The sequence below is a fragment of the Loxodonta africana genome, chromosome 2 (assembly GCF_030014295.1).
Source record: "Loxodonta africana isolate mLoxAfr1 chromosome 2, mLoxAfr1.hap2, whole genome shotgun sequence".
Classification (NCBI taxonomy): Eukaryota; Metazoa; Chordata; class Mammalia; order Proboscidea; family Elephantidae; genus Loxodonta; species Loxodonta africana.
The window spans coordinates 194,563,239-194,590,571 of NC_087343.1; the positions used below are offsets into that span (position 1 = coordinate 194,563,239).

The 27,333-nt window shown below is 41.4% G+C and overlaps 1 long non-coding RNA gene across 1 annotated transcript in view; it reads right to left on the bottom strand.

Annotated features, from left to right (window-relative positions):
• The window catches only part of LOC135230295 (uncharacterized), a 37,656-nt gene that overhangs the window by 3,026 nt on the left and 7,297 nt on the right, over positions 1–27,333 (bottom strand). The window contains exon 2 of the long non-coding RNA XR_010320943.1: positions 956–26,469. This is a non-coding gene — a long non-coding RNA (uncharacterized LOC135230295). The remainder of the gene's footprint in view (positions 1–955; positions 26,470–27,333) is intronic.

A 27,333-nucleotide genomic window follows, 5' to 3' on the forward strand; every position in this document is an offset into this window, starting at 1 on the left:
ACCCAAAAGGAGTGTTGTTAATGTCAATGAAAAGAGACAGAGCTTGGCTGACCTTGATCAAGTAGCTGGAATGCTTGTTTCAGACAATAAATATCACGTCTCAGAAATTCCTAATCCCATTTGTATTTTCTGCTCCTTTAGTTATTATAGAGCTCAAAAATCAATACTATTAAAAACTTAAAGATCAGCTTACATCACTTCTGGTGGTGGTTAGAGGTCGTTCAGTGTGTGTAACTTGTTTTCTACTTGTTACATCTGATCTTTGTCTCCTTTTTCCTTTTCCTCTTGTTCTGACTTCTATAGGCTTAACTGAATAGTTTTTATGATTCTATTTTATTACATTTGTTGGCTTATTTTCTGTAATTCTTTTTGTTATTTTTATGGTTGTTTTGTTATTGCTGTTGTTGTTGTTAGCACCTGTCAGCCCCCGACTTAAGGTGACCCCTCTGCGTAATGGGACAAAATGCTGTCCGTGTCCTGCACTAACCCCTAAGATCAATTGCAAATTGGACCATTGCGATCCATAGGATTTTCACTGGCTAATTTTTGGATCACCAGGTCTTCCTTCCTAGTCTGTCTTAGTCCTGAAGCTTCACTGAAACCTGTGCAGCATCATAGGAACAAAGAAGCCTCCACTGACAGACGGATGGTTGGTGTCCACACAGGAGGTTGCTTTAGGGCTTATATTATACATTGTTATGTTATACTTCTCTTTCGCAGTCTACCTCAAGTGATGTTATGCCACTTCATGTATAGTTAAGAATCTTACAATAGTATTCCTCCAAATTCTTCCCTCCCAGTCTTTGTGCTGTTGTTGTCCAACGTTTTACATCTACCGACTCGATGGCAACCAGTTTGCACGAGTGTGTTTATAAAATACCACAATACATTGCTATAATTTTTCTTCTAAAATATTTAAAAATAAAAAATATTATGTATTTACTCATGCAATTACCATTCTGATGCTCTTCATTCCTTTATGCAGATGCATAATTCCATCTGGTGTTATCTTTCTGCCTCAAGGACTATCTTTAACATTTTTGTAGTGCAGATCTGCTGGTGATGAATTTTTTCAGATTTTGTATGTCTGAAAAATCTTAGTTTTGCCTTCACTTTTGAAAGTTGGTTTTTGCTGGGTATGGAATTCTAGCTTGACAGTTTTTTGTTCGTTTGTTTGTTTGTTTTAATGCTTTAAAATGTTGATCCACTGTCTTCTTACTTGCACTGTTTCTAGTGAGAAATCTGCTGTCATCCTTACATGTGCCCCTCTGGACATATCATTTTTTCTCTGTTGCCTTTGAGTTTTTTTCTTTATTACTGGTTTTGAGTAATTCAATCAAGATGTACTTTGATATGGTTTTCTTCAAACCCTTGCCATGCTTGAGATTTGTTGAGTGTCTTGGATCTGTGAGTTTATACTTTTCAACACATTTGGAAAAGCTTTCTTTTCTCCCTGTTTCATTTTGGATGGTTTCTATGGCTGTATCTTCAAGTTCACTAATGTTTTTCTTCTGTGGTGTTTAATCTGTTGCTAATCCCTTCCAGCATATCTTTCATCTCACACATTGTAGTTTTCACCCCTGGAAGTTCAATTTGTGTCTGTTTTACATCTTCTATGTCTGTAAACTTTCTAAATGTATAGAATATAGTTTTCATAACTGGTTCAATGTCCTTCTGTGTTAATTCTAACCTCTGTGTCAAGTCAGTTCAATTCATTGATTTTTCTCTTCATTATAGGCCATATTTTATTTGTATGCCTGATAATTTTTTATTGGATGCCACATATTGAGAAATTTACTTTGTTGGGTCCTGGATCTTTTTATATTCCTACAAATATCCTTGAGTTTTTTTCTGGAACACAGTTAAGTTACTTGAAAACAGTTTGATCCTTTCAGGTCTTTCATTTAAGATTTATTAGGTAAAACTATAATAGTCTTCAGTCTGGAGCTAATTATTTTCCACTGCTGAGGCAAGGATTGCCTAGGTACTCTACCCAATGTCCCATAAATTATGAGGTTTTCCAGTCTGGCTGGTGGCAACAAGCGCTATTCCTGGCTCTGCATGAGCACCAGTTACTCTTCCCTCTAAACCTTTTGGGAGTTTTTTTCCCTGGCTTCAACTAATTTCCTCACATGGAAGTACTGATCAGTTCTCTGCTGAGTACTCAAAAGGGACTCTCTGCAAATCTCTAGAGATCTCTGTGCAACTTTTTCCTCTCCAGGACTCTTCCAAATGCTCTAGCTGCTTTGGTCTCCCTGAATTCTCAGATCTATCTCCTCTATTCAGAGTTCTCCAGACTTCACCTATGTTCCCTTCTCTGCAGCATGGCCTAGAAACTCTCTTGAGCAGTAAGATGGGACAATTGTAGGACTTGCCTCATTTGTTTCCCATCTCTCAGGGATCATTGGCTTTCATGCTTGTCATTTAGTGACTTCAAAGCCTTTTGTTTCATTTTTTTTTTTAATATTATACGCTGTTTCGTGGAAGACAAATTCCAGTTCCTGTTATTCCATATCCAGAAGTAGAGATCTTGGCTTTTAGATTTAAAATCTAAGAAGAAACAGGAAGCAGTGAGTTTATGTTAATGGAGGAGGAGCAACTCAGAAAAGGAGGGTAAGAATGTCACTGAATTATACATGCAGAAATTGTTCGATTGGTGTATGTTTTCCTGTGTATATTCTCAACAACAACAATTTTTTTTTTTTAATCTAAAAAGAAATCTAGGCAGGCAAGGGAAATTGGGGTTGGAAATAGAGATTGGTTCAGCTATACTGGTTTTCTTCTTCTTTTTTTTTTTTTTTTTTTTTTTTTTTGCACTCAATCATACATTGTCTCATGAACTCAAAAGTTTACGTGCACTTGATAGCAAAATCACACCCTAAACTAAGAGAAAAGACAGGCTAATTCACAAAAATTGTTTGTGCTATGTACTATAGAATTTATTTTTCACTTTAGGGAGTCTTCCTTAGGCCAGCTGCAGAAAGCATGAAGCCCAGTTAAGGATGTTTACAGAGGAAATGCTGAAATAGGCTCTGGAGCCTGGAAATCATTGCTCTGTGGAGAAACAAAAGCTGCTAAGTTGCCTTTTGGGCCCATGAGGCAACATATGATTAGAGAACCCCAGAGAGTATCCTTCAAATCTCAAAGGGATTCATGAGCCAAGGCCTCTTCCCCCAGCCCACCTCTGCCATTGGCTAAATCACTTTCCCTCCTTACAATGTAATCATTGTTTACTCTTCACACCCCCCTCCCCCAGCTTCTTGTGTCCTAATTCTGTGAGAAAGTAGTATGGAGCTGCACTGGAAGGAGCATTGAATAGGGCAGATCTAGTTTTGAAGTTTGGCTCCATTAATATCCACTTGGAGCCCTGGTTGCACAGTGGTTAAGAGCTTGGCTTCTAAGCAAAAGTTTGGCAGTTCAAATCTACCAGCTGCTCCTTGGAAACCATATGGGGCAGTTGAGTGGCGCCAATGGTTAACACACTCAGTGAGTCACCCCATCCATATAGACCCTTCAGACCAAGGATTCCTTTGATGGTGCACTCATGTTTTTGTTTTTGGTTCTCTTCAGTATTTTTTCTCTCCTCTAGCCCCCTGGGTAACGTGAACCACAGCCCATGGGCCAGTAAAATCCATTAACCTGCACCAATTCTGATTCTTGGGCATGACATAGGAGCCTGTACCCATCCTGTCTGGATGAGGAAATGATACAGATGTAATTGGTTAAGCACTCACCTGCTAACCAAAAGGTTGGCACTTCTAGTCTACCCAAAGATACCTATGAAGAAAAGCCTGAAGATCTACTTCCAAAAAAAATCAACCTCTGAGAACACTGTGGAGCACAGTTCTACTCTGATGTATGTGGGACTGCCATGAGTCAGAATTGACTCAGCTGCAACTTGTTTGGTTTGAATCTTCATTTTACCCAAGAGTAGAGGCTCAGGAAGGGGAAGTGATTTATCCAAAGTCGTATAATGAAATAAGACTGTGGATCCAAAAATTTTGCCAGAAATCTCCAAAGACCATAATCTCTACATATTGGATGGAGGATGGCTGATAGTCTGTATGTAAGAGGTGTAATGGTTAAGGTTAGGTGTCAACTTGGCCAGGCCATGACTCTCAGTGTCTAGGCAGATATTACATAATCATTCTCCATTTGGTGATCTGATGTGAGCAGCCAACAAGTTAAAAGGTCTGTCAGTCAAAGTGCAATCAGTTGAAAGCCAATCAGTTTCCTTGTGGGGAGGGGGTGTTGCCTGCATCCAGTGTATATGGATATTCTGGCAAAGCTCTCTTTGGGTCCTGATTCTGATTCATCCTCCTCTGATCTCCAATTCTCAGGATGTGAGCCAGCAATCTGCTGCCTGACCTGCAGATGTTGGGATTTGCCAGCTCCCGTAACCCCATGAGCCAGCAGCTTTCTGCCTAATCTGCCACTTTTGGGTTCGTCAGCCTGTGCAACGATGTGAGTCAGGAGAAGCCTCCAGCCTGATGCCTGACCTATGGATTTGGGACTTGCTAGCCTTCACAACTGCATGAACCATTTCCTTGAGATAAATCTCTCTCTTTCTTTCTCTCTCTCTCTATCTGTATATATGTATATGTAAAAAAAAAAAATTTTTTTTTTGTAAGTATATGTATATATATGTCTCATTGGTTCTGTTCCCCTAGAGAATCTAGCCTAAGACAAGAGGTTACTATTGTATCAAACACAGGAAGAACCAGGGATAACTCTTCAAATCACATTCATTAATTTGGGGCTAAGATTCATTATGGTTATTAAAAAAAGAAAAAAAAACCATTTTTCTTTCTACTTAAGGACATGAAAAACAAATTCATAAATTGAAACAAAGCAGTCAGTATATCAACAGATGTCATTTTTTTTAAGCCAGATTCAACACGTTAATTAGAGAATACAAGACATAGTGGCAGAGCCAGAGGTCACCGAAATCCACTTGGGTAAATCACTGTGAAATATAACCAATCCCAAACGAATGGGGTTTCTGAATAAAAGCCAAAAGAAAAATCTCGCTTCGTATTTGCTGCAATATAATAAATGTCATGTTCATGCTCATATGTGCTAAATGAAACAAGGACACAAAATGATAAAAGTGGGAAGAAGACTAATGTTTTTTTAGTGCCATCTATGGGCCAACTCTGATAAAGTTTTATCATCCTTGTTTTAAATTTAAAGAGTCAGTGATATTTGTTAACTTGCCCAAGATCACATATATTAAGAGGCAGGGCTAGGTTTCACACCTAATTCTGTCTGATTGCAAAACCTGGGCCCTTTTCATGTTTCAAGTTTATTTATTCATTCATTTTGTAACAATTTATCAAAAACCTACCATAGGCAAGGCTTCTGTTATATGTGCACACACATATATACACACATGTACCCACACCCCGACACACATATACACATACGTATCCATATATATATATACATATATATATACATATAAGCACACACAAATACGCGGGCTCACATACACACATGTACACAATATACACACTTATATGTACACGTACGTACACACACCCACACACACGTGTGCACATAGTTTTTAAATAAATGTGAGTTAATTTACAATTTCCAATTATAACAAGTACTATAGGGTCACTATGAGTCAGAATTAACTCGATGGCAATGGGTTTGGTTTTTTGGTTTTATAGGAGTCCTGGTGGCACAGTGGTTGAGAGCACTCCGCTGCTAACTGAAAGGTCAGCAGTTTGAACCAACCAGCCATTCAGTGGAAGAAAGGTGTGGTAGTCTGCTTCCATAAAGATTAAACCAAACTTGCTGCCTACCCTCTAGCGACCCTATAGCACTTATAATTGCAAACTGTAAATAACTATAGGACGGAGTAGAACTGCCCCCATGGGTTTTCCAAGGCTGTAATCTTTACAAGGGCAGTCTACTACATCTTTCACCCGCAGAGCAGCTGATGAGTTTGAACCGTCAACCTTCCAGTTAGCAGCCTAGGGCTTTAACCTTTGTGCCACCAGGGTTTGGAAACCCTGTAGGGCAGCTCTACTCTGTCCTGTGCAGTCACTATGAGTTGGAGTCAACTAGATGGCAACAGATTTAGTAAGTACTATATAAGAAAGAAACCCACTGCCATCGAGTCGAAGGCAATGGGTTTTGTTATATAAGAAAGGGAAGCCCTGGTAGAATAGTGGTTAAGTGCTACAGTTGCTAACTAAAAAGGTCGGCAGTTCAAATCCCCCAGGTGCTCCTCAGATACTCTGTGGGGCAGTTCTACTCTATCCTGTAGGGTCTCTCTGAGTTATATAAGAAAGGGAGCCTTGGTGGCACAGTGGTTAAGAGCTCAGGCTGCAAACCAAAAGGTGGCAGTTTGAATCCACCAGCCACTCCTTGGAAACCTTATGGGGGCAGTCCTACTCTGTCCTATAGGGTCGCTATGAGTCAGAATCAACTTGATGGCAATTGATTTGGTTTGGCTTTGGTTTATGTAAGAAAGGAGGACCCCTGATAGTACAGTAGTTAAGCACTAGACTGCTATCTGAAAGATCGGCAGTTGGAACCCACCAACCGCTCCTAGGGAGAAAGATGTAGTAGTCTGCTTCCATAAAAATTATGGCCTTGGAAACCCTATGGGGGCAATTCTGTTCTGTCCTATAGGGTCGCTCTGAGTCAGACTCAGCAGCAATGTGTTGGTATGGAAGAAAGCCAACAAGAGGAACTGAGAGAGAATACAGAATGGGAATGATCTTTAAGGTAGATTGTATTGTTGTTCAAAATACTATGTGCAGCACCACCCTGGGAGAATACTGTACTTCCCCAGCTCATCAGTTTCAGGCTTGGCGTGGAATTTGAGGTGCCGCACCTTATGGGAACATTATACGTCTCCACCCAGTCGATATCAGGAGTGTCCAAGTGGCAATAAAATATGGCTGGAAGTGATGTGTATTGCTGCAGGCAGAAACCTAAAGAGGAATTGGTGGTTCACCATCTGTCCTCTCTGCCGTAAGTCCAGCAGTGTCCCAGGTAGAGGCTATCCATTAGCCTGTGTCCCAGAGTGAAGCTGTCATGGAACAGAGTGGCAGCTGACTCTTGATGGACATGTTGTAAGCCGCTGTGATCTTGGAGCCATTCGTTAGTGCACCATAATGCAGCCAATCCTGACAGATATACCTTCTTAACGCAGGGTGGTTAGCGAAGACCTCTTCAAAGAAGTGACGTTGAGCTGAGGCTTGAACGAAGAGGAGGTTCCAGCTAAGAGAAAAGCAGGGCAAGAGACCTTTCCAGACAGTGCAAAACAGCCAGTGCACCTGCCCCAAGGTGGGAAAGAGCTTATCATTTAAGGTAATGAGCCCCAGGGTGGCTGGAGCTGCTAGGAGTAGCAAGAGATGAAGCTGCAGCTGTGTCTGGGCCTGAGCATAAGTACCTTGAGAGTCACAGTGGAGTTTGGATTTTACTCCATGTGTGATAAGCCATTGAAGGATTCCAAGCAGTGGGATGAAGTGATCAGATTTAAGCATTTAAAAGATCTCCCTGACTTCTGTGTAGTGAGGCAAGAAAGGAAGTAGAAAGACTAACTGGGAGGCTAGTGAGGGTCCAGGCCAGAGACAGTTACTATGGATTGAATTGTGTCACTCCAAAATATATATTGAAATCCTAACCCCTCTACCTATAAATCAGAAACCCTAGTGGCTCAAAGGTTAAGAGTTATGGCTGCCAACCAAAAGATCTGCAGTTTGAATCCACCAGGCACCTCTTGGAAACTCTGTGGGGGCAGTTTTACTCTGTCCTGTAGGGTCATTATGAGTTGGAATTGACTTGATGGCAACGGGTTTTCAACGGAGTACCTATAAATTTGACCCTATTTGTAAATAGGGTTTTTTGTTACTTTAATGAGGTCTTACCAGCAGAGTGGGTCCTAAACCTAATCACTTCTGAGCTACACAAAGACCAGAATAAATAAGCATACACGAGGGGGAAGACAGATGCTATGTGAGGATGTCTATAAGCCAAGGAACCAAGGATCCAGCATCTCCTGGGGCGACAGACAAGTGAGAAATTAACACTGATTTGGAGTTTTAGCCTCTAAAACTGTGAGAATCAGGGATAAATCTCCAAATCATATTCATCAGTTTGGGGCTAGGATTCATAACGGTTATTCAAAAAAAAAAAAAAAAAACTTCATTTTTTAAAAAATAAAAGCATGAAAAACAAATTCATAATTTGAAACAAAGCAGTCAATATATCAACAGACGTCATTTTTTAAAAGCCAGATTCAGCACATTACCTACAGAATATAAGATATAGTGGCAGAACCAGAGGTGACTAAAATCCACTTGGGTTAAATCAGTGTGAAATATAACCCATCCCACTTGTGGCATTTCCGTTATGGCAGTACTAGGAGACTAAGAAAGCAATGTAGCCTTGTACTGGGGTGATAGTATTGGGAGTGGTTAATACAGATTAATTCAAAATTTGTTTTTGAAGGTGGAAATGACAGAATTTGCTATTGAATTAGACATAAATTAAAATGGAAGGGGAGGAATCAAAGAAGAAACCATTGAAATTGTATATCAAGCACTCTGTTCAATGCTTTCATGGATCGATACCTCTTTCATCTTCTCAAAAGCCCTATGTGTCAGTTGGGTCCCCTGGGAAGCAGACACTGACATGAAGTTAGGAATACAAGAGGTTTATTGGGGGTAGAAAGGGGAGGAAGCAGAATTGAACAGCGAAAGGCCTGTGATGCAGATTTGACAAAGTTTTGCTGATTCACCCAACAGGGTGTTCCGGAGCAAAGATTTCCAATCACAACAGTACCACTTTGGACAGAAATAGACAGGCCCTAGTATTCCCACTATGCTTGGTCACCGGCTGTGGGCCACCCAGAAAGTCCTCTGTTGGAAAGTAAAGGCTGTGAGCTAACTGAACTCTTTGCACTGAAACTACAAGTTCTTTCATGAAGGAGGACCCAAGGAGCACACCTCTAAAACCGGATTTTTTTGACATGTTTTACAAATTATGAAACTGAGGCTCTAAAATCCTACTTCAAAACTTTGCCTTGAACGAAAAAACATAGACTCTGGCTCTGATGCTTGAATGGTATAAACCCAAAAGCAAACCCATTGCCATCGAGTCAATTCCAACTCATAGCGACCCTATAGGACAGAGTAGAACTGCCCTATAGAGTTTCCAAGGAGTGCCTGGTGGAAGGAATCAAACTGCCAACCTTTTGGTTAGCAGCTGTAGCACTTAACTACTACGCCAACAGGGTTTCCTTGAATGGCATGGTCACTGCCAAATTTCAGGTTAGTACTTGTTGCAGATTCTGAAAGCTGGTTCACTCGGCACCAATTCCAATTCCAAGTCCCTCCTAATTTGCCTCTCTGTTCTGTCAGGGATGAAAAGTTAAAAACCATATTTCCCAGAATTCCCTGTAGCTAAGGTACAGGTGGGCAACCTGGTTTCAGCCTGTCTGATAAGAGGCCTAGATGAGGCAGCAAGCAATGGGGGGTGAGGCTGCCAGCGGGTGAGTAGATGATCTGGCAGGCTCTCCAAAGGAGACATTTGGTTCCCAGCACTACAGCTGCTGAGCAGCAGGTGGCAACAGCAAAAGTGTTTTTGCTAGAAGAGGCCTTGATATGACTGGCTATTTCTCCCTACTGTGTTCCTGACAATACGCTCCCAAGCCTGGTTCTCAAAACACCCAGGAGATTCTGCAAACTATCTAAAATCCTTTAGCAAATCCCTTTCTGTTTAAAGTAGGAGGAGGGGATTCTGCTGTATGCAACGAAGAACTCTGAGTGTTAAGGTACTGTATATAGTACACTGGGCAGTAACGACACATATGCACCATCAACAGAGAGACAGGCTTTAGACCCCAATATGCTCTCCAAGCTTGGCCACACTTCTGTGTGGCATTTTCCTCCAAGTGAATCAAATACAGTCTGCTCTTTGCAGCATGCAAAAAAAAATCAAAGCCATTGCCCTCACATCAATTACAACTGAAGGTCACCCAATGTAAAAATATCCAAAAAATCAAATATACACCTGAAAGGCAGTGTTTTGGTCATGAAGAGTCTAGATATTTTCAGGTCTGCTAGAAATTGCCTTGAAAGAGCCATAATTTATGACGGTGCAGTAGTTAAAGCTCTTGGCTGCCAACTGAAAGGTCAGTGGTTCAAATCCACCAGCTGCTCCACTGGAGAAAGATGTGGCAACCCGCTTCCATAAAGATCTAGAAACCCTACAGAACAGTTCTACTCTGTCCCATAGGGTCACTATGAGTCAGAATTGACTTGACAGCAGTGAGTTTGGTTTGGTTTCTATGTAAGTTAACCATCAGCATCTTTAAACAAAGAAAAGTAATAGTGCTGAAAATTTTGAGTGCCTTAGCTATAACACAGAAGATCTGTTCATGAGATTTTTTTATTCAAACCCATTAGAAAGCATCCCTTTTCAGTCTTTGATGTAAATCAAAGAACGTGTATGAGTTCCTCTTCCCTACACATCCACCAATAGCAAATCCAAAGCAGTTTTCCTCAAGTGGTTTCCCACACTATACAACAGCAAGAACCTCAAGGACTGGCTCGTGAGCAGAGCCCAGTCACATTCCAGACTCTTTGCCATGCAGGTGGGGATGTTGCAGAGAAGTGTGATAAAGTAACAGAGGGAAAGGAAGAAACTGGACCCAAGTCTTGGCATGCCACACACACACACACACACACGCACACAAAATCCCTGTTGCTGTCAAGTCAGTTCTGACTCATGGCAACCGCATATGTTACAGAGTAGATCTGCGCCGTAGGGTTTTCTTGGATGTAATCTTTATGGAAGCAGATCACCTTGTCTTTCTTCTGCAGCACTGCTGGGGGTGGGGTTCAAACTACCAACGTTTAGGTTAGTAGTCAAGTGCAAGCCATTTGCACCACCCGGGAACGCCAGCCCTGCAACATAAGGCTGACTAGCTCGGAGCAAACTCACCCCCTCCCAAAGCCTCTGTGTCCTCCTCTATAACTGTAACACTCCCCTCGTGGAGTCATTGTCAAGGTTGAATTGGAAAAAAAAAAAAGCCCATAGAGTTGCTGACAAAGCAGGAAGTTAAGACAAGGCGATCTAGAGAGGTCACTGGATTGAAAAAGAGACAAGGTTCAGAGGCCACTTCCACCCGGAGGAGCCTCTGGGCAGAACCACCCCCAGCCCACCAGTTAGACCACACATCTCCAAATCTATCATCAATACATCCCAGAAACAACAGTAAAATCCAAACAACCCCATTGCTATCAAGTCGATTCTGACTCATAGCCACCCTATAGGACACAGTAGTACCACCCCTGGGGTGTCTAAAGAGCAGCTGGTAGATTCGAACTGCCAACCCTCTGGTTAGCAGCTGTAGCTCTTAACCACTGCACCACCAGGGCTCCAGAAACAACAGTACCAGTACCCAAAGGCCTCCTGATCAAAAACTCCTTCCAGTGTGGCCTGTGTTTCAGCACTTCTTGCCTCCTAAACAAACCATGAGATGCTCATACAGTGGAATGCTACTCAACAGTAAAACGGAGTGAAGTATAGATACATGCCACAACATGAATGGACCTCATGGTCATGGTGCTGAGCAAAAGAAGCTGGACTGAGAAGATTTATGCCTTATGATTCCATTTATTTGAAACTCTAGAAAAGGCTGAACTAATTTATAGTTGCGGAAAGCAGATCAGTGATTGTCAAGGGGGTTAAGGATTGATTGCAAAGGGGCACAAGGGAAATTTTTTAGGGCAATGAAAATATTCTGTATCTTGATTATAGCTGTGGATACACAGGTGTGTATACATTGTCAAAACTGAATGAACTGTATACTTACTGTGACTATGCATTTTATTTATATAAATTACCCCTTGATGAAGCCTACTGAAAGATACTATTGGGATAATTAGAACTTTCTACATGAAAACTCCTTTTCTACTTGTACCTCTTCAAATACATGCCCTTGTCACCTTTTTGAAGATATAGTTCCTCTGCCAGCTAAACTTGAATTATAGTTTTCCTTATCACAGACTCAAATCCTGATGGCATAGTGGTTAAGAGCTATGGCTGCTAACCAAAAGGTCAGCAGTTCTAATCCACCAGAAACCCCATGGGACACTTCTACTTTGTCCTATAGGGTCACTATGAGTTGGAATTGACTTAACCTCAACGAGTTCTTTTTTTTTTTTTGGTATCACAAACTCAAGTGTTAAGCTTTTTCTGAAAAAATACATAGGCTCTGCCACTTACTATGTCTGTAACTTTAAGCACGATACTTCACCTCTGAATCTAGGTTTCCACACGTGCAATATGGAAACAGACTGTATGTGCTAGCTGGAGGGCTGACTTCGTTTACCCTCAGCTTCCCTGGGTCTTAGTCTGATCAACATTCTTACCAGAAACTGGCAAGTCAACTGGAAGTTTCCTTTGCAACCTCTGCCTTTAGGACAAGTCTGAGGCAATTTCTCTTGCTCTTCTCTTTGCCTGAAATGATCTCAGATTTCTCCTTGGCTTACTTCCTTCCTTCATCCAGGCCTCTTCTCAAATGTCACCTCTGCAGAGGATCAAGCCCTCCAGAACAGCCTGTCTAAAATAGCTTCCCCAACCCACCTGGCTCTACCCTCGTACCCAGCTCTCTCACTCCAACTCTCACTCCCTGAGATGCTGCGTGAATGGGTTTATTGTCCATCTCCCCCACGGGCACGTAAGCTCCTGGAAGGAAGGGACTCAGCCTCACTCACTGACACGAAGTCTAGCACCAGTACGGAGTAAATACTTGTTGGATAAATGCATGGATTGGATCTAAAGCCCAAGCAGGGCATCATATTCTTCTCAAAAGAATTAAGGAAAGGGAACACTGAGTGCTAAACCAGAGCAAAAAGAAGCATGATCTATTATTTCTTCCTTATTTCTGTGCTATTACATTAAGATTATTTTGAGCTGATTCTTTAAAACCCACCATGGAGTAAATCAGTTTTCTCAGAATAATCAACATTACCTTTAGCCTCTAGGACCTGTTTAAAAGATGTAATCGGCCTCCAAGTGATATTTAGCATTGCTTTATATTTAAACAAAGAGTCAATTCATGATGAATTTTTCAGATGTTTTGTATGTGAGATAAACATGAGGAAGAGCAATCACACCTAAATCCAACAACGTGGATGAATCTCAAAAACATGTTGAGTGAGAGAAGCCAGACACACACAAAAAGTGTGTACGGTATGATTGCATTTATATAAAGCTCTATAACTGATAAAAGTAGTTAGAAATTGGAGCCCTGGTGGCACAGTGGTTAAGAGCTCAGCTCCTAACCAAAAGTTCAGCTATTCAAATTAGAAATCAGTGATAGAAGCCATAGAAAGCAGGCGATGTGATCAGGATAGTATTGCATCTGGAATGGGGGGAGTGTTGTCTGATAAAGAGCTTGAGGGAACTTTCTGGGGTGATCCATTTCCCTATCATATGTGCCTAAGTGGGAGGCAGAGATCATTGGCCTCGCCACAGTGATGCCACTGGCATGTGAGCTCATCTTAGTCAATATAGTGGAAAACTCATTTCAGTGGTGACTACTCAACCAGTTCCAGTAGCAGGAGTGACTCTGGTGCAAGTTGCAGTGTCTGATACTCACTAGCGGAGGCCACAGGCCCTTACCACAGTGGTTCTGTGGTGTGATTGGAGCCTTGAAGGTAAGTGTGGCAGGCTTCAAGGATTAGAGAATGCAGAGGGGGATAAGGCAGAAAGTCCCTGCACTTGTGGTGGAACTTTCTAACTGAAGAGACAGAGGAGAAACTAGTAAACAAATAAGTAAATAAGGTCATTATGGCTAGAAGGCAGTGGTGGTTCAGTGGTAGAATTCTCATCTTCCATGCAAGACAGTTGGGTTCAATTCCCAGCCAATATACTTCATGCACAGCCACCAGCCATCTGTCAGTGGAGGTTTGCATGTTGTTATGATGCTGAACAGGTTTCAGCAGAGCTTCCAGACTAAGACAAACTAGGAAGAAAGGCATGGTGATCCACTTTCAAACATCAACCAATGAAAACCCTATGGCTCAAAACCCTAATTCAAAACTGATCATGGGGATGGTGCAGGACCAGGCAGTGTTTCATTCCACTGTGCATGGGGTCTTCAGGAGTCAGGGGTCAATTCCATGGCAGCTAACAACAATTAGGGATACCAAAAACCAAACTCATTGTCGTTGAGTCAGTTCCTACTTATAGCAATCCTATAGGACGAAATAGAACTTCCCCATAAGGTTTCCAAGGAATTGCCAGTGGACTTGAACTGCCGACCTTTTGGTTAGCAACCAAGCTCTTAAAGTGCAGTAAAAGAAATAAAACAGAGTAATGAGCTCAAGTATGAGTGAAAAGGGCTACTCTAGGCAGGTGAACAAAGAAGACTTCTCTGAGGAGGTGACATTTGACCTGAGATCTGAATATTAACACATAAGGGAAGAGCATTCCAGGCAGAAGAAACAGCATATGCAAAGGCCCTGAGGAGAAGAATAAGTTGGCCTGTTCAGAAGTCAAAAGTTTGGCAATATTAAAATGAAAAAAGGGGGAATAGCATATCATGAAATTGGAGAAATAGGCCTCAGGGAAGAGCTCATATTTTATTGATGTAAAACTGAAAGCCACTGGAGGTGTTTAAGCAGGGGACAACATGAACTAATTCACATTTTCAGAATACTGGGGAACGGAGTGTAGGAGGCCAGTGTGGAAGTGGAGACGTAAAATCAGGAGAAGAGTAGTTACCTGTGTTAGGCTGAGTTCTCTGGAGAAGCAAACCAGCAAAGTGTAAATAGGTAGAGAGAAAGAAGAGACTGATCTCAAGGAAATGGTTCATGTAGGTACAGAGGCTGGCAAGTCCCAGGTTTATGGGTCATGCGTCAAGCTACAGTTTTCTCCTGACTCACGTAGCTTCACAGCCTAATGAACACAAAATTGGCAGGTCAGATGTCATGACACTGGCTCACAGGCTACAGAGTTTGACAAATGCAAGATCAGCAGGTCAGACAGTAGGCTGCTGGCTCACAGCCTGCAGAGCCTGATGAATCCCGAGATCATCAGTCTCAGGTCCCAAGAACAGGTCAGATGATGATGAGCTGGATGCAGGATCCAGAGCAAGCAAGTGAGCTTTGCCAGATATCCATATATTTACTGGATGTAGGCCACATCCCCAAGGAAATTCCCCTCACAACTGATTGGCTGATCATATCAGATCACATCATGGAGGAGGACTACATCATTACATAACTGCCAAATCATATCATTACACAACAGCCAAACTACATGATTACATAACTGCCAAACCACTGGGAATCATAGCCCAGCCAAGTTGACACACAACCTTAACCATCAAAGTCCACCCCTTGTCAACTTGGCATCTTTACATACTTACTTAAACCATACACTGTCTCTAAATAAAGAAAATTACAGTCATACTTGTACCTAACACAATACAATTAACATGCATACAACTGAAATAGCACTAGCCCTATTTACATATTTTGTAACTGAAGAAAACAAAAATATTTGATACACACATACAAGGGAGAAATACCCCTAATGATTACAGTCCTCATTCCTGCAACTGTTCATGTGGTCATAGCTGGCATTTAGAACTACCTTCTTCCACCACCCATTCCATATTTCCTTTACCCTCAGAAAGCACTTCAACTGGTCGTGGTTATTTGCCTGGTGGGATGATCCAAACCTTCATTTCTGAAGGATCTGGGCCATTAGTTGTCGTGTCACAACTGGGTTGCTATAGTTTTCCATCGACTTTAATCACAGGGCATGGTAGTACTACAAGACATCTTAAAGGATTTCCTATATTTCAGACACACTTGTTTTTACCTCCATTATGCATCATCAGTCTAATTTCCTTTGGTAGTCAGGGTCAATCACACAAGTTAATATGGTAACACCTTTCTTTGCCTGTTGATCCAGGGTCATGAGAAGCCCAAAGTGGCCAGATGGCATTCTCGACCTTGGAGCCAGTTCCGACTCATAGCAGCCCCACACATGACAGAACAAAACACTGCCAGGCACTGCGCCATCTTCACAATTGTTGCTACGTTGAGCCCATTGTTGCAGCCACTGTGTCAATCCATATGGTTGAGGGCCTTCCTCTTTTTTGCTAACCCTCTACCAAGTATGATATCCTTCTGCAATGACTAGTCCCTCCTGATAACATGTCCAAAGTATGTGAGATGAAGTCTTACCATTCTCACTTCTAATGAGCATTCTGGCTGTACTTTTTCCAAGACAGGTTTGTTCTTTGGCAGTTCCTGGTATATTCAGTGTTCTTCGCCAACACCATAATTCAAAGGCATCAACTCTTCTTCAGTGCCCCTTTTTCATTGTTCAGCTTTCACATGTGTATGAGGTGATTGAAAACATCATGGCTTGGGTCAGGTCCAGCTTAGTCCTTAAAGTGACATCTTTGCTTTTTAACACTTTAAAGAGGTCTTTTGAGCAGATTTATCCAATGCAATGTGTCTTTTGATTCCTTGACTGCTCCTTCCATGGGCGTTGATTATGGATCCAAGCAGTGAAATACTTGACAACATCAATCTTTTCTCCATTTATCATGATGTTGCTTATTGGTCCAGTTTTGAGGATTTTTGTTTTCTTTATGTTGAAGTATAATCCATGCTGAAGGCTGTAGTCTTTGATCTCCATCAGTAAGTGCTTCAAGTTCTCTCCAATTTCAGCAAGCAAGATTGTGCCATCTGCATATCATAGCTTTTTAATGGGCCTTCCTCCAATCCTGATTCTCCATTCTTCTTCGTATAGTTCAGCTCCTTGGGTTATTTGCTCAGCATACAGACTGAGTAAGTATTGTGAAAGGATACAACCCTGACACACACCTTTCCTGACATTAAGCCATGCAGTATCTCCTTGTTATGTTCAAACAACTGCCTCTTGGTCTAAGTACAGGTTCCCCATGAGCACAATTAAGTGCTCTGGAATTTCCATTCTTCTCAACATTATGTGTAATTTGTTATGATCCACACGGTCAAATGCCTTTGCATAGTCAGTAAAACACAGGTAAACATCTTTCTGGTATTCTTTGCTTTCAGCCATAATCCATTTGACATCAGCAATGATAGTCTTTGTTCCCTGTCCTCTTCTGAACGTGGCTTGAATTTCTGGAAGTTCCCTGCAATATACTGCTGCAACCACTTTTAGATGATTTTCAGCAAAATTTTACTTGTTTTTGTGATATTAATGATACTGTTCAAAAATTCTGCATTCTGTTGGGCCACCTTTTTTTGGAGTGGGTACAAATATGGATCTCTTCCAGGTGGTTGGCCAGGTAGCTGTCTTCCAAATTTCTTGGCATAGGCAAGTGAGTACTTCCAGCACTGCATCAGTTTCTTGAAACCTCTCAATTGGCATTCCATCAATTCCTGTAGCCTTGTTTTTTGCCAATGCCTCCAGTGCAGCTGGGACTTCTTACTTCAGTACCATCAGTTTGTTTTTTTTTTTTAATAATTTTTATTGTGCTTTAAGTGAAAGTTTACAAATCAAGTCAGTCTCTCACACAAAAACCCATATACACCTTGATACACACTCCCAATTACTCTCCCCCTAATGAGACAGCCTGCTTTCTCCCTCCACTCTCTCTTTTCATGCCCTTTTTGCCAGCTTCTAACCCCCTCCACCCTCTCATCTCCAGGCAGGAGATGCCAACATAGTCTCAAGTGTCCACCTGATCCAAGAAGCTCACTCCTCACCAGCACCCCTCTCCAACCCATTGTCCAGTCCAATCCATGTCTGAAGAGTTGGCTTCAGGAATGGTTCCTGTCCTGGGCCAACAGGAGGTCTGGGGGCATGACTGCTGGGGTCCTTCCAGTCTCAGTCAGACCATTAAATCTGGTCTTATGAGAGTTTGGGGTCTGCGTCCCACCGCTCTCCTGCTCCCTCAGGGGTTCTCTGTTGTGTTCCCTGTCAGGGCAGTCATCAGTTGTAGCCGGGCAGCATCTAGTTCTTCTGGTCTCAGGATGATGTAGTCGCTGGTTCATGTGGCCTTTTCTGTCTCTTGGGCTCGTAATCACCTTGCGTCCTTGGTGTTCTTCATTCTCCTTTGATCCAGGTGGGTTGAGACCAATTGATGCATCTTAGATGGCTGCTTGCTAGCGTTTAAGACTCCAGACACAACTCTTCAAAGTGGGATGCAGAATGTTTTCTTAACAGATTTTATTATGCCCGTTGACTTAGATGTCCCCTGAAACCATGGTCCCCAGACCTCTGCCCCTGCTACGCTGGCCTTCGAAGCATTCAATTTATTCAGGAAACTTCTTTGTTTTTGGTTTAGTCCAATTGTGCTGACCTCCCCTGTACTGTGTGCTGTCTATCCCTTCACCTAAAGTAGTTCTTACCTACTATCTAATTAGTGAATGCCCCCTCCCACCTCCCCTCCCTCCCCCCTCTTGTAACCACAAAAGAATGTTTTCTTCTCAGTTTAAACTATTTCTCAAGTTCTTATAATAGTGGTCTTATGCAATATTTGTCCTTTTGCAACTGACTAATTTCACTCAGCATAATGCCTTCCAGGTTCCTCCATGTTATGAAATGTTTCTCAGATTCCTCACGGTTCTTTATCGATGCGCAGCATTCCATTGTGTGAATATGCCTTAATTTATTTATCCATTCATCCGTTGATGGGCACCTCAATTGCTTCTGTGTTTTTGCTATTGTAAACAGTGCTACAGTAAACATGGGTGTGCATATATCTGTTCGTATAAAGGCTCTTATTTCTCTAGGATATATTCCAAGGAGTGGGATTGCTGGATGGTATGGTAGTTCTATTTCTGGCTTTTTAAGGAAGCACCAAATCGATTTCCAAAGTGGTTGTACCATTTGACATTCCCACCAGCAGTGTAGAAGTGTTCCAATCTCTCCACAGCCTCTCCAACATTTATTATTTTGTGTTTTTTGGATTAATGCCAGCCTTGTTGGAGTGAGATAATCTCATCTTAGTTTTGATCTGCGTTTCTCTAATGGCTAATGATCATGAACATTTCCTCATGTATCTGTTAGCTACCTGAATGTCTTCTTAGTGAAGTATCTATTCATATCTTTTGCCCGTTTTTTACTTGGGTTATTTGCCTTTTTGCAGTTGAGTTTTTGTGGTACCATGTAGATTTTAGAGATCAGGAGCTAATCAGAAATGTCATAGCTAAAAGCTTTTTCCCAGTCTGTAGGTAGTCTTTTTACTCTTTTGGTGAAGTGTTTGGATGAGCATAAGTGTTTGATTTTTAGGAGCTCCCAGTTATTTAGTTTTTCTTCTACATTCTTTATAATGTTTTCTATACTGTTTATGCCATATATTAGGGCTCCTAACATTGTCTGTATTTTTTCTTCCATGATCTTTATCATTTTAGTTTTTATATTTCAGTCTTTGATCCATTTTGAGTTCGTTTTTGTGCATGGAGTGAGGTATGGGTCTTGTTTAATTTTTTTGTCGATGGATATCCAGTTATGCCAGCACCATTTGTTAAAAAGACTATCTTTTCCCCATTTAACTGTTTTGGGGCCTTTGTCAAATATCAGCTGCTCATATGTGGATGGATTTATGTCTGGATTCTCAATTCTGTTCCATTGGTCCATGTATCTGTTGTTGTGCCAATACCAGGCTGTTTTGACTACTGTGGAGGTATAATAGGCTCTAAAATCAGGTAAAGTAAGGCCTCCTACTTTGTTCTTCTTTTTCAGTAATGCCTTATTTATCCGCGGCCTCTTTCCCTTCCATATGAAATTGGTGATTTGTTTTTCCATCTCATTTAAGAATGTCGTTGGAATTTGGATCGGAATTGCGTTAAACGTATAGATCGCTTTTGGTAGAACAGACATTTTTATAATGTTAAGTCTTCCTATCCATGAGCAAGGTATGTTCTTCCACTTATGTAAGTCTCTTTTGGTTTCTTGCTGAAGTGTACTGTAGTTTTCCTTGTCTAAGTCTTTTACATCTCTGGTAAGATTTATTCCTAAGTATTTTATCTTCTTGGGGGCTACTGTAAATGGCATTGATTTGGTGATTTCCTCTTCGATGTTCTTTTTGTTGGTGTAAAGGAATCCAACTGATTTTTGTACATTTATCTTGTATCCCAATACTCTGCTGAACTCTTCTATTAGTTTCAGTAGTTTTCTGGAGGATTCATTAGGGTTTTCTGTGTATAAGATCATACCCAGTACCCAGTGCCATCAAGTCGATTCCGACTCCTAGCGAACCTATAGGACAGAGTAGAGCTGCCCCATAGAGTTTACAAGGAGCACAGTCAACTGCAAATAGAAATACTTTTACTTCTTGCTTGCCAATCTGCATGCCCTTTATTTCTTTACCTAGCCTAATTGCTCTGGCCAGGACTTCCAGCACAATGTTGAATAAGAGTGGTGATAAAGGGCATCCTTGTCTGGTTCCCGATCTCAGTGGGAATGTTTTCAGGCTCTTTCCATTTAGGGTGATGTTGGCTGTTGGCTTTGTATAAATGCCCTTTATTATGTTGAGAGATTTTTCTTCTATTCCTATTTTGCTGAGAGTTTTTATCATGAATGAGTGTTGAACTTTGTCAAATGCCTTTTCTGCATCAATTGATAAAATCGTGTGATTCTTGTCTTTTGTTTTATTTATGTGGTGGATTACATTAATTGTTTTTCTAATGTTGAATCATCCCTGCATACCTGGTATGAATCCCGCTTGGTCATGGTGAATTATTTTTCTGATATGTTGTTGAATTCTATTGGCTAGAATTTTGTTGAGGATTTTTGCATCTACATTCATGAGGGATATAGGTCTACAATTTTCTTTTCTTGTGGTGTTTGGTACCTGGTTTGGGTATCCGGGATATGGTGGCTTCACAGAATGAATTTGGTAGTATTCCATCCTTTTCTATGCTCTGAAACACCTTTAGTAGTAGTGGTGTTAACTCTTCTCTGAAAGTTTAATAGAGCTCTGCAGTGAAGCCGTCGGGACCAGGGCTTTTTTTTTGTTGGGAGTTTTTTGATTACCCTTTCAATCTCTTCTTTTGTTATGGGTCTATTTAGTTGTTCTACCTCTGTTTGTATTAGTTTAGGTAGGTAGTGTATTTCTAGGAATTCATCCATTTCTTCTAGGTTTTCAAATTTGTTTAAGTATAGTTTTTCATAGTAATCTGATATGATTCTTTTAATTTCAGTTGGGTCTGTTGTAATATCGCCTGTCTCATTTCTTATTCAGGTTATTTGCTTCCTCTCCTGTTTTTCTGTTGTCAGTTTGGCCAATGGTTTATCAATTTTGTTGAGTTTTTCAAAAAACCAGCTTTTGGTCTTGTTAATTCTTTCAATTGTTTTTCTGTTTTCTATTTCATTTAGTTCAGCTCTAGTTTTTATTATTTGTTTTCTTCTGGCACCTGTGGGTTTCTTTCATTGGTCTCTTTCTGTTTGTTCAAGTTGTAGGGATAGTTCTTTGATTTTGGCCCTTTCTTCTTTTTGGATGTGTGCATTTATTGATATAAATTGGCCTCTGAGCACTGCTTTTGCTGTGTACCAAAGGTTCTGATAGGAAGTGTTTTCATTCTCATTGGATTCTCTGAATTTCTTTATTCCATCCTTAATGTCTTCTATAATCCAGTCTTTTTTGAGCAGGTTATTGTTCAGTTTCCAAGTGTTTGATTTCCTTTCCCTGCTTTTCTTGTTATTGATTTCCACTTTTATGGCCTTAGGTCAGAGAACATGCTTTGTAATATTTCAATGTTTTGGATTCTGCTAAGGCTTGCTTTATGACCTAATATGTGGTCTATTCTAGAGAATGTTCCATGTGCACTAGAAAAGAAAGTATAGTTGGTTGCTGTTGGGTGGAGTGTTCTGTATATGTCTACGAGGTCAAGTTGGTTGATTGTGGCATTTAGATCTTCCATGTCTTTATTGAGCTTTTTTCTGGATGTCCCGTCCTTCACCGAAAGTTGTGTGTTGAAACCTACTACTATTATTGTGGAGCTGTCTATCTCACTTTTCAATGCTGATAGAGTTTTCTTTTATGTATCTTGCAGCCCTGTCATTGGGTGCATAAATATTTAATATGGTTATATCTTCTTGGTGTATTGTCCCTTTAATCATTATATAGTGTCCTTCCTTATCCTTTATGATGGATTTAACTTTAAAGTCTAATTTGCCAGAAATTAGTATTGCTACTCCTGCTCTTTTTTGATTGCTGTTTGCCAGATATATTTTTTTCCATCCTTTGAGTTTTAGTTTGTTTGTGTCTCTAAGTCTAAGGCGTGTCTCTTGTAGGCAGCGTATAGACGGATCTTGTTTTTTAATCCATTCTGCCACTCTCTGTCTCTTTATTGGTGCATTTAGTCCATTCACATTCAGGGTAATTATAGATAGGTAGGAATTTAGTGCTATCATTTTGATGTCTTTTTTTGTGTGTTGACAGCTTCTTTTTCCCACTTGATTTTATGTGCCGAGTAGATTTTCTTTACACAGTATCCTTTCCTCATATTTGTTGTTGTTGATTTTGTTTCTGCTGAGTCTGTATTTTTCCCTTGTATTTTATTTTGATGAGTAGGATAGTTTGTCTCCTTTGTGGTTACCTTATTATTTATCCTTATTTTTCTAAATTTATAACTAACTTTTATTTCTTTGTATCGCCGTATCTTCCCCTCCATAAGGAAGGTGTATGATTACATTTCTTAGTCCCTGTTTATTATTTTAATGTTGTCTTCTTTTATAAATAACATTGCCGTTACCCTGTGTAGAGCTTTTTTTTTTTTTTAATCTTGCTTTGGTTGTTGTTTTTTTTTTTTATTTCCCTGTCTGGGTTGACTTCTGGTTGCTCTGCCCAGTGTTCTAGTCTTGGGTCGATGCTGATATTACTGATTTTCTAACCAAAGAACTCCCTTTAGTATTTCTTGTAGTTTTCGTTTGGTTTTTATGAATTCCCTCAACTTGTGTTTATCTGGAAATGTCTTAATTTCACCTTCATATTTAAGAGACAGTTTTACTGGATATGTGATTCTTGGCAGGCAATTTTTTCCTTCAATTTTTTTAAATATGTCATCCTATTGCCTTCTTGCCTACATGGTTTCTGCCAAGTAGTCCGAGCTTATTCTTATTGGCTCTCACTTGCAGGTGACTTTTCTTTTATCCCTCGCTGCTCTTATAATTGTCTCCTTATCTTTGGTTTTGGTAAGCTTGATTATAATATGTCTTGGTGACTTTCTTTTAAGATTTACCTTATGTGGAGTTCGATGAGCATCTTGGATAGATATCTTCTCATCTTTCACAATATCAGGGAAGTTTTCTGCCAACAAATCCTCAACAATTTTCTCTGTATTTTCTGTTATCCCTCCCTGTTCTGGTACTCCTATCACTCATAGGTTGTTTCTCTTGATACAGTCCCACATGATTCTTAAGGTTTCTTCATTTTTTAAAATTCTTTTATCTGATTTTTCTTCAAATATATTAGTGCTGAGTGATTTATCTTTGAGTTCAGAAATTCTAGCTTCTACTTGCTCAATTCTGCTCCTCTGACCTTCTATTGAGTTACCTAATTCTGTAATTTTAGTGTTAATCTTCTGAATTTCTGATTGCTGTCTGTCTCTGGATTTTCCCAGCTTATTAAACTTTCATTATGTTCCTGAATAATCTTTCTGAGTTCTTCAGTTGCTTTATCTGTGTGTTCCTTGGCTTGTTCTGCATATTGCCTCATTTCCTTCCTCATGTCTTGAAGGGTTCTGTATATTAAACTTTTGTATTCTGCATCTGGTAATTCTAGGAATGCACTTTCATCTAAAAGATCCCTGAATTCTTTGTTTTGAAAGCCTGTTGTGGTGATCATGGCCTATTTCTTTATGTAACTTGATATTGACTGTTGTCTCCAAGCCATCTATAAGTTATTGTATTAGTTTATGCTTGCTTACTGTGTCGTAGCTGCTTGCTTTGTTTTGTTTTGGTATACCCCTATGGGTTGCTTGAGTGAGCTAGCTTGATTATTTTCGCCTTTCGAGCTGTGGTGTCCTGTCCCCAGCTGGCTAGAGCTGTTATCAGATATATCAGTTTAGGAGTCCATTCAGTTTTCTTGTATGAATTCAGCTCGGGTTTCCAGGTAGTTGATATCAAGTGTGTGGTACAGGCTCTGCCCTACAGCCTTAGAGGGGCAGGGGTGATTGGCGTGTATACCCGTACCTGATTGCAGCAGGGGTCACGCTCTGAACAGGGCAGTGGGCTGAGAACTGACCCCCAAGTGTCTCTGAGGAAAACGCATCTCTGTTCCCTAGAGTGTGCTGGTGGGTGGGCTCTGCAGAGGGACCATGGGCACCCAAAGGTTTTGTTGTAAGAACTGGGAGGTACCAGTTATCCCTGGGCCCCTGTCGCAGGTGGCTGGGTGACCCAAGTGGAGCCACCAGTCCTTAGGTCCCTGTTGTGGGTAGGTGAGAACATTGTTTAATAGGAAAGCAATCTCAAACGTCAAACACCCACCTCTCCACTGCACCACTGAAATGGTCGGATTTTGCCAACAAGGGCCTATTCTCCTGAAGTAGGCCCACACAGGTCCATGCAGAAGGGAAAAGTGCTCAAGGTCCATGGACGGTTTATGTCTGGACAGGAGCCACTTCTGTCCTGAGCTCCCCCAGTTAATGGAGCTAGCAAATTATCTCTTGCCCCCATTTGGAAATTTTTTCCCTCCCCAAGGCTGGGAGGACGGCTCCAGGTGCTCACCAGGGTCTATCTCAGGCCTAGGGATTCAGCCACTGAAGCTGGGTTGGGGTGGGGGGGGCGGTAAAATATACACAAGTACTTAGCTTTTGCAGAGAGCACCCTTCTCCTCAGGTTCTGGAGGTGTGAGTGGGCTGTGTGGCTGGCTGCTTCTCCCTAAGGAAACTGCGGCCCAATGCTAGGACCAGCCCGTTGCCACCGCTGCCACCACTGCCCCAGCCGTTCCCAGAATGGTGCCTGAGGGCTCCCAGATTCAGGTCCGGCAACTTCTCTCCACTTCTGAACTGTCTCTTCCTTCCCCTGCCCCTCAGTTCATTGTCTAAGCTTGCCTTTGATGCTCAGGCCTCCCAGCTTGTCACAAATATACTCGTTTCACTTGTTTTTTTGGGTCTTTGTTGTAAAGAGGGCTCGAGGGAAGCTTCTGATTATTCTGCCATCTTGGCTCTGCCTCCACCATCAGTTCTTGATCATCTGCATCTTGATCATATGAAATGGTTGAATGTCTACAATTTTTTTTTTTTTTTTTTTTGGTACAATAAGTCTGTGCATTCCTTCCATCTTCTTTTGGTGCTTCCTGTGTGATTCAATATTTTGCCCACAGAATTCTTCAAAATTTCAACTCAAGACTGAGTTTTCTGTCTCCATGTCCTTGGCACATCTCATTATAATATTTACTTTTTCTTCTTGAGCTGCCCTTTGAAATCTTCTGCTCAGCTCTTTTATGTAATCTTTTCTTCCTTTCGCTTTAGCTACTCTGCATTCAAGAGCAACTTTCAGAGTCTCTTCTGACATCCATTTTGGTGTTTTCTTTCTTTCCTGTCTTTTTAATAACCTCTTGCTTTCTTCATTTATAATGTCCTTGATATCATTCCACAACTCATCAGCTCTTCATTCATTAGAGTGCAATGCATCAAATCTATTCTTGATATGGTCTCTAAATTCAGGTGGGATATACCCAAGATCATATACACACACACACACACATATATATATATACACTAGAGATCATACATATATATATCTTAATCTCTAGTTCAATGACATCCAAGTTGTGTCTCCAGGTGGGAGCATTACTCCTTTGGAACTAAGACCTCTAGACCCACAGAGCATAAGGTCATGGGACAGGAAGCAAAAATTTTGCAAGTGGGTCACTAAAGGTATTAGTGAGTGATGCCGGTCCCATCTCTACCACCTGATTCCTGGAACAGTGAATCCTGGCTATTGGAAAAGCATCACCATATATTGGATGCTGGTTTAAAGCATATACAGTCTCCTGGAGAACATTGCCACAACCCTACAAAGTGTTGCTACCTAGCAGGTGTTGCAATTGTGTCTTTAGAAGGCCATCCCATTGTTCTATCAAGCCCATTGCTTCAGAATAATGGAGAACAGGGTAAAACCAGTGATTCCATGAGCATGGATCCATTGTCATACTTCATTTGCTGTGAAGTGAGTTCCTTGATCTGAGGCAATGCTGTGTGGGATACCATGACAGTGGGTAAGACATTCCATGAGTCCTGGATGGTGGTTTTAGCAGAGGCATTGCTTGAAGGGAAGACAAATCCATATCCAGAGTAAATGTCAATTCCAGTAAGAAAGAAATGTTGCCCTTTCCATGATGGAAGCACTCCAATGTAATCAACCTGCCACCAGTTTTCTGGCCAATCACCTTGAGGAATAGTGCCATATTGGGGAGGCAGCGCCAAGATGGCAGAGTAGTCAGACACTTCCTGTGGTACCTCTTACAACAAAGACCTGAAAAAACAAGTGAATCAATTGCATATGATAAGCTAAAAGCCCTGAACATCAAAGGCAAAGTTGAGGAATCAGACTGAGTAGCATGGGGAGAGATAAGTGGTTCAGTAGCAGCTAGGAGTTGCCAGATCTGACCCAGCAGGAACCCGCACCCTGCAGGTGTGAACGCCATGAAACAAACAGTGGCATTCAGGATGCGTTTTCCATATTCAGAAAGAACGAGCAATGGAGAATCTGCTCAACCCTCCAGAAAAAAGTGAGAAGCAACCCTCAATTGGCAAATAGATAAGTACCTGTGTTTAACCTACCTTGAGGATCCAAAAATACCCCTACGGGAAAAGCCTCTCCCCTACTTATCTGCTCCCTTCCCGCTCTGCACAGGGACCCAGTTGGCTGCATCCCCTGGGCAGGAAGAATGACCCTGCACTCACCCTGATCCATTCTCCCAGCCTTGGAGAGGGAACAGGTGAAAAAATAATCTGCTGGCTCCCCTAAGCCAGAAACTCAGGGCAGAAACACCTCCTTTGCCAAGGCACAGGCATGAGGGGTCCACGGACTTTGAATGCTTTTCACCCCTGCACCAGCCTGGGTAGGCCCATTTCAACAGTGTAGGCCCTCATTAGCATAGTATGACATGGTATATACCTGAAGTCTAACTTCAACTGTTTCAGCTACATGGTGGAGAGGCAGGTACGTGACATTTGACACTGCTCTGCCTATTAATCAGGATCCTCACTTACCCACAACAGGGGCCTGAGGACTGGTGGCACCATACATGACACCTGGCCACCCATGACAATAGTCCAAGAAAAAGAGGTGCCTCCCAGTCCTTACAGACAACAGCGTTGGGAGTCCATAGTCCAC